Raw genomic sequence first — 8115 nt, forward strand, 5'->3', positions numbered from 1 at the left:
ACTGGAGGAGGAAGTCCCTGCCAAGGGCCCTGCCCTGGGAGACATGCTGACACACTGCAAAGTGCTGTAGGTGGCTCTGTGAATGGTCACTGTTCACGATAAATTGCAGAACAAGTGCGGAGGTTTTAAAAAAATGGCTGCAAGTTCTCTGTCATTCCTCCCGATTTGAGGTTGGGTCTATGTCTCCTCCCCTTAGAACTAGATGGCTGCTTTGACCCATAGAATGAGACAGAAGTGACACTGTGTGAAAGGGCCACAAGGCTCCTGCCTGGTTCTCTTAGGACACTCGTGCTTGGTGTGAGGAAGCCCTGGCCAGACACAGAGGCTACGTGTGGGTGCTCCGGTCCTCACGCCCAGCTGAGCCAGCCCTGGAGTCCTCCGGCCCAGGTGCCCACTGCGGAAGGGAAGGGGTCCCCAGAGGAATCCAGCCCCAGATGCCACGGGACAGAGAGGGGCCGCCCCTGCTGTGCCCTGAGTGTTGGAACATAGTCGCTCACGCCACTGAGTTTAGGGGGGTTTGTAATACAGCAGGAGATGAGCGGGGCGGGGGGGGGGGGTGTTCTGCGACTTTCTCCATCTCTGGTCATCTTTCCTCCCCCCACATATCTGCTGGGACCTGTGAGGGGCCGGGGGCTGCAGAGGCAACGCTGGCTTGGAACTCGGCCCACTGTCAACCCTACAGCCACTGTGCCCCTCCACCCTGTGGAGCAGCGGGGCTGGGCCGGGATCGGGGAGCACTGGCTGCGGCCCTCTGCCTCCCACAGACCACTCCCCACACCCAGCCCCGGACACTCCAGACCGGGGTCTGGAGTCACTGGAGGGGTCAAGTCCTGTAAAGATCTTAGTTTGGGTAATCCAGGAAGGCTGCCAGTAAGAGGCAGGGTTTGAGTTGTAAAGAATAGGCAGAGTTAAAAATAATGATGACATTTTGTTTGTTTATATTAAAATATTAAGGTAACTAATTATATTGGTTGACTTTATTAACATATTAAAATATTATATATTAATATATATTAAAAATAACACATGATTCTTGTAGAAATGTTTGACAGAAAAAGCATACAGAAGACAAACACATTTCTTGTAATACCAATGCCCAGAAATCACCAGGCCGACCAGCTGGAGTGTTTCCTACATTCCCACCGTGTGATGCGGACCAGGCTGCAGCTTTAGCAGACTCCCCATGGCTCAAGGAAGGCAGACACCTGCTGGCAGAAGGGAGAGTTCCCACCAGCAGCGAAAGAGGCCACGTGTTGGGCATGTGGTTCCCCAGGCGAGGGCAAGCTTGGTGCCCTCCTTCCCTGCCCCTGCACAGCTGCCAAGGACAAGGTCACCACGGCAGCTCGGCCTGCTGTAGCCCCAGCTCTAAGTCATTCACAGAACAACCCTGTCGGGGGACACCTCTGAGTTTGCAAGACAGAACATCCTTCCTGCTACGTCTTGGCTCTCTAACCCCCAAGCACAGACAATACCTCCAGAGCCAGGGCAGTGGAAATGTATGCTTAGGAGGCAAAGGAAGCTGCTAAGTGTGCTGGGGGCATCCTGGCCGCCGGCCCAGCAGAGGTCTGAGTCAGTGTGCGCCCTGGGCGCCAGGGAGGAAATGAATTCCCGCAGCCCGTCTCCCCTGCAGGGACAAATTCTTCTTTCCACCCAAGAATGTTTGCAACCCTCCAGATGGCAGTTTCCCAAGATCACCAGCGTGAACACCCTTTCTCCCCTTATCCGAGGAAGACCTGTCGGTTGCTGGAAAGGGTCTGGAGACAGGAACATTTGAAGAACGCGGGAATGGGAAAGAAGGCGGCGGGATGGCTGAGCCTTTGGCACAGGAGCAGCCTGAGGTGGCAGCCAGCGCACTGCAGGAGGCGCAGCTCCCAAGCCCAGGGTTGGGCAGTGCCCGGCCAGGCCTGGCCCTCGGGGCACAGCTGGGCCCAGGAGGTTTCTCCTGAGGAGACACGCACGCTAGCCTGGGGAGGCGGGAGGTGCTCTGAGAAGACGGACACCTCATAGCACTTTTCTGCTCCATGGCATTTGTCACAGCACGCCACAGGGGACCGACCAGGACAGGTCTGGGGCCAGACTTTGCGTCCAGGTGGCTGTACAGCCCCACATCTCCCTGCAGGCCCCTCAGCGAGGCCCTGGGCCAGCAGTGGACACACAGCAGCCTCCCCACCCGGGCCTGCCAGGACCTGCCAGGACCAGGCGTGGACACACGTGCCCCTCTGCCTGCCTCGCAGCCAACTCCGGCCTGGGGGCCCCTCCACCCCCTCGAGCCTGGGTGGGGCCGTGACCCCTGGAGAGGAGGGACCCCGCCAGGCCCTGGAGTCCCAGCCCACTCTGTGCCGTGTGACTGGGCGCCCCCAGCCAGATGGCCGCCTGGACTCCGCAGGGCAAGCTGGCTGTCGGGGAGGGACGCGGGGTGTGGCTGCAGTGCCAGACCCAGCAGTGCAGCCGCCACTCTGTCTTCGTCCACGTGGCTCTGGGGAGTGACTTGTACCTTTTTCCCTGAGTGTGTGGCTGGCAGGCTGGAGAGACCCTGAATGACACAACATGCTCTAAAAATATTCCATTTTTGGCCTTCCACGACCTGGGCCTGCTGACCTCTGACCTCACGTCCTCCCACCCCTCCTCCCCTCCCCTTCTGCTAGAGCTGCACTCTGGACACACTGGCCTTTTCTTTTTTCCTTAAAGTTTACTTGTTATTTTTATTAACAGCACCACAAGGCTTATAAGAACAGCAACAGAAAACGGCAGCCTCCTGCTCACACCCCTGGGCAGATGGGACCTGAACGTCTCCTGTGAGCCCGGCTCTGTTCCAGGCGTGGGGTGTGGTGGCGTGCCGGCAGACCCAGGCCCGGCCAGCTGGCGTCCCGTGTGGCCGCCTCCAGCCCTCTGCCCTCTGCTTTCCCTGTTTCTCACGCTTCCTCATAAGCAGTCACATGCTTATACTGCTATTTCTTTTCTTTCTCTCTTTTCCATCTTGACAGTGTCTGATGGCTTTGCTCTGCACAAGATGAGGATTCAGTTCTCTCATACCTGGATCCCTGCACGTCTGCTCCCCCAACTGCCCGCTGGCACTTCATCCCGATTTTGGATGCATTAGTGTTTGGTGTGTATGATGTTATGATTATGTAAATATTGCTCCCAGCTGAGCTGTGCAGGGTTTTACGGCGACATTTTTTATTTTGTGTCATTTGTTTTCCCACAAGTTAGTAATCGCCTTGGCTTCTTCTTGTACCACGCTGGGCACCCAGGGGCTCCTCTCAGCCTGGAGACATGACGCTGGGCACCCAGGGGCTCCTCTCAGCCTGGAGACACGACCTTCGGCTCTGAGAGGCTGGAAGGCGTAACTGCCTTTTTTTTTTTTTTTTTTACAAACTCTTAACTAATGTCATTTCCACCCCCATCCGCCCCTCCACGTCCAGAGGGCCCTGGTGAATGTTCCCGAGGGCTGTCGTGTCGGTGGTCTGGCTCCTTCCCCTGCAGACTTTGATGTCACTTCCACCACTCTGTTAAGTTGGTTACCATTTTTCTAGTCATTTTCCAGCTTTGAAAATTTTGGAGATTCCTCTTGTCTCTGTCATTGACTTTCCTGTTCTTTTTGTCCATACAAGTTGGTGCCTTAAAGTTTTTTTATTTTACTGTCATTTTAGTGGGGTTTTGGGAGGGAAGGGAGAATATCCCTGTTCAGTTCATGGTTAACTAGAAGTCCCCCTGCCCTTCTCTCTGAGCACCTACTGTGTGCCATGGGCTATTTGAAGTCAGCTTCCACTCCCAGTTTCACACGACTCTTTTTTGTTATCCAAGTCTGAGTTCAGAAGACACCTTTTCCAGGAAGACCTCCTTGGCCACCCCATCCAACGGAGCCACATCACCTTGCTTTACTTTTGTTTATAGCCCTTATCACTATTTGATATTATTTAATACATTTACTTTCATCAATGCATTTGCCTTCCTTCTCAACCTCCCCCAGAAGATCTACTCCAGGAGGGCAGGGAACCGTCTAGCGTCTCTTCACTGTCTCCACGGTGTCAGGCAGAAGCAGATGCTCAGCAAATATAAGTTGAATGGATTTGAGCTTGGGCTCTCCAAGAGGCAAACTTCAGCATAACTTAAGGAAGAAGATGGTAATGGTCAGAGTCTCCTGGGAATGGAAGACACTGCCAGTGAGAAGTGAGACCCTTGTCGTGGGAGGGATGTAAGCCCAGGCTTGGGGGTGGCTTAAAGCAAACAGAAACGCTGATAAGAATGGATGTGAGGATCGCCATGGCCTGGCTGAGCCCAGCGATTGGCTCACGGTCACTCAGCTACTTCCTGGGGGGCCAGGTCACCCCTCACACCTGAAAACAGCCCTTTGCTGGCAGACACTGGGCCGCGCGCAGTCTGGAGTCAGCCTCAGCCGCGTGGCCCGGCCCCTCCTCCCCGCCCATGTGATCTGGGGCGAGCTGCTTGTCTCTGGGTTTGCGCTGTGCTCTCCCTGCACCATGGTGATAAGAAGAACACAGAGGTTCTGGAGTCCAGATAACAAGCGTGAGCCTTCCAGGAAAATGCCGAGACATAGTAGGCGGTTCTGACCATCTGCGTTAAATGCCCGGTTTCATCCTTCCTGGTAGTGGGACCTGGGCAAGCTGCTTGAAGCCTCGGGCCTCAGTTTCCTCATTTGTTAGATGAAGGTCTAACCACACTGGCCTCACTGGGTCATGTCAAGTCTTGGGCTTGGGGTGCAGCAGGTGACAGTCAACACCTGCCTGCGCCTCCTGGGCAGCAAGGGCCACGTGGGAGCTTTTATGAGGACCCAGAGCAGACCAGCTCCAGGCCAGGACTCCTGGGATGCCCACAGGCCTTGGGCACCTGGACAGGGTCCCGGGGCAGCCTCAAGGTTTCTGTGCAACTCTGCAGGGTATCAGGCAGGACAGCCCTGAGGGTTCCATTGGAAGCACAGATCTTGGATCTCTCCGGAAAGCAACTTGTTTCGCTCAGAAGAAGGGTGTTGGAGACCATGTTAATGGACACTTGGGCAGGAAGAGGCCAGGAGAGCTCTCTCCACCTAACCACGGTGCGGCTGCTCCCGGCGGTGGCACCTCGCTCAGCCTCGATTTTCTCAGCTGTTAACAACTGGAGGTGATAACAGCAGGCACCTTGCTGGGGTCTGGTGAGCCTTCCTCCATTCCCCACTTGTTCACTGGCACCTGCTGTGTGCTGGGGACACGGCAGTGACCAAAGCAGAATCCTTACCCCTCACTGCTTGCCTTACAGTGAGGCCGCAAGAGCTGTGCTTCCACAGATCAGCAGAGTAGGTGCTCTGAGAACGGCACTCGCAGTTCTGCTAGTGGAGCCATCCAACTCGTGTGAATTTACCCTCGGACGCTCCAGAGGAGCAGCAATTTAAATAGAGCAGGTGGGACCCGCCCTTCCTTGTGGTTTCCTCTTTGTAGCTGCAACCTCAGAGCCTGACCCTGAGTGAGAGGCTCCCGCCCCCTCCTAGCTCCTCCAGGCCAGCTTCCTACTGCCCCAAAGCACCGCCTCTGGCCAGAAGGACCCAGCGCCAGCCCCTGCTTTGGAGCAGCATGAGTCGGACACAGAGGCAGATGGGGCTGCAGCCACTAGCAGAGCTGGGGTCCCTGACCAGGGGGGCTAGGTCTGGCCCTGGGGGGGGGGGCGGTGTCATGGAGAACCTCCTCCCGGCTTCAGAACTGAGCCTTGAGGGGGAGTAGGAGTGAGTCCTTGGAGAAGGCAGGGAAGAGCATTCCCAGCGGAAGGAACAGCCTTTGCAAAGAAAGGTTCAGGGAGGAGAGCTTGGGCTGGGAGTGGCTGGCCTGGGGGGCGGTCCGCCACTTAGGAGCCCTGGCAGGGTGTGGGGCTCAGCCAGCCTGTGTGTTGGAAGGCTCTCTCTGGCTGAAGTGGGGAGGAAGTGCAGGCAGGGAACACAGCGGAGAAGGGGAGCAGAGAGGGTCGCTGGCTCCGCTCAGGGCTCCACGGAGTGACCGCTCGCGTGCAGCAGGACTGGTCACTAGAGGGCGCTGTGGGTCAACAGGCCGTGCAGACTCCACATGGCGCAGCCGGGCCCCCAGTGGGCGTGGAGCACGCTGCGAACGCGCCTGGGCCTGGGAGCCACTCCACATGCAGGCCCTTGCTTCTGCACCCCGCTGTGTGCATGCCTATTTGGGGTGTGTGGACTTAGGGGTGAAAGGGGGCATGTGGGGTTGGGACTGTGCAACGGCGTGTGAGCAGGCATGTGCAAGGGGTGCGCATAGGTGCGAACAGGGGCTCCGTCATCTCCCACTACTCCAGCTGCCCTATTATTCCCCTACAAGCCATCCACCTCGGGGCCTTTGCACATGCTTTCCCTCTGCCCAGCATGCTATTTCCCCAGACGTCCTCATGACTCCTCCTTCCTCTCCTCACATCTGTGCTTACACATCACCTTCCGGTGAGGCTTTTCCTGACCTTCCTCTTTAAAATTGCTGTGCCACCCCACACACTCCCTGCCCCCTCCCTCCTTTCCCCATAGCACTGCTCCTCTGACAGACGACAGTTTCACTTAGGCGTGTTGCTGGCCTGGCGTGCAACAGCAGCACCTCCAAGGGCAAGGTGTGGTGTGGCCCCACCGCCGTGCCCTCAGCGCCAGGTGCACAGAGCGCTCCAGACGCAGCTGTTGAATGAGTGAACGAGTGGACGACCTTTCCCAGCCCTGGGTTCAGACCTGTTCGCATTCTCGTCCTGTCACCCCAGGTCCCGCCCACCTCAGCTCAGACTCACATCCTGCCTTTGGCCACACCCCTTTCTACTCTGTGCCTCAATTTCCCTGAGTGTACAGAGGCATGTTTGGGACTTTTCTCCTAGGAGTCAGGCTAAGAGGCAGCCTGCTGTGACCGCGTTGAACGCCCCTCCGGTCCTGGGTGGTGGCAGCGGCCCCCAGCTTCGCTGTGCCACTCAGAGGCAGCAGATGTCGCTGCAACCAGCTAGGAAGAGAAACAAGCTCCCGGGAGGCCCGCCTGCAGCACTGCAGCTCTGGACCCGTCTGGCCGCTCGGCCTCTTTCGCACCTCCAACACTTTCCAGGAGACTTCGCTTGCTTCCCTGCCTGACCACGCCCGTGGTCCCTAAAGGCCCAGACTCAAAGTCACCTCCTCCGAGGAGCCTTCCCTGAGCTGGCCCAGGTGGAGTCCGGCGCCTTCCCGGGACTCTTGCTCATGCGTCTATTTATAGCAGCGCACATGGCTGTCTGTCAGGCTCCCTCCTCAACGGGACGGCCCTGTCTGAGTCAGAGGGGCGCCTGGGAGGCTGGCATGGAACTAGAGTCACTCTGTCGATGTCTGTGGCATGCTTTCCATCCTCCCTTTGTTCATTCCTCAAGTATTTACCAGGCACCTCCTATGTGCCAGGTCTGGGCTGGCATCAGGGACGCAGCAGAGAAGGAGTGGGCCGGATTCCTGCCCCGAGGGGCCGCCGGTGTGGAGGGAGAGCTGGGGTAAAAGCAGAGTCCACAGGAAAGGCATTGGCGGATTTGGGGTATGACCGGGAGGGCCTCTTAGGGGAGTTCACTGAAGAGGAGGCCTGAGGATGGAAGGGAACCAGTCCCAGAAAGCACAGTGGTGGCAGGGGAAGGTGTTCCTGTCAGAGGGAACAGCAAGGGCAAAGGCCCTGAGGCAGGACCGGTTTGGTGAGTTCAACGGGCAGCACTAAGACCCTTGACTTGAACATGGCGAGGAGCACAGAGGGCAAGGGGGAGCGTGGGAGGAGCAGAAGTCCCAGAGGTTGGCAGGGGCCTGAACCCAGAAAACCCGCCCGACCAGGTTTACAGCCCTGGTAGGGAGGCAGCTACTGCGGGGTGCTCATTTTATACACAGATAGGCAGCAGGTCCCGAGGTGAAATGACTGGCCTAAGGTCACATGGCCCACTGGGGACAGAGTGCTCTGGGCGACTCCAGACACCCAGGATGGTAAGGCTGGGAGGGCTTCCTGTAGGAGGTGGCCGACAGTGTGTTTACAAACATTTCCTGGGCATCTAGTGAGCGCCAGGCCCTGAGCCAGCCACTTCCAACCCTGGGCTCATGAAGCAATTTCAGAGAGGCCTCATTGTCCCCATGGGCCGGGGGAGTGAAGCCAGGCAGGGAGG

Source organism: Equus caballus, chromosome 11, assembly GCF_041296265.1.
Source record: "Equus caballus isolate H_3958 breed thoroughbred chromosome 11, TB-T2T, whole genome shotgun sequence".
In the NCBI taxonomy this organism is placed as follows: Eukaryota; Metazoa; Chordata; class Mammalia; order Perissodactyla; family Equidae; genus Equus; species Equus caballus.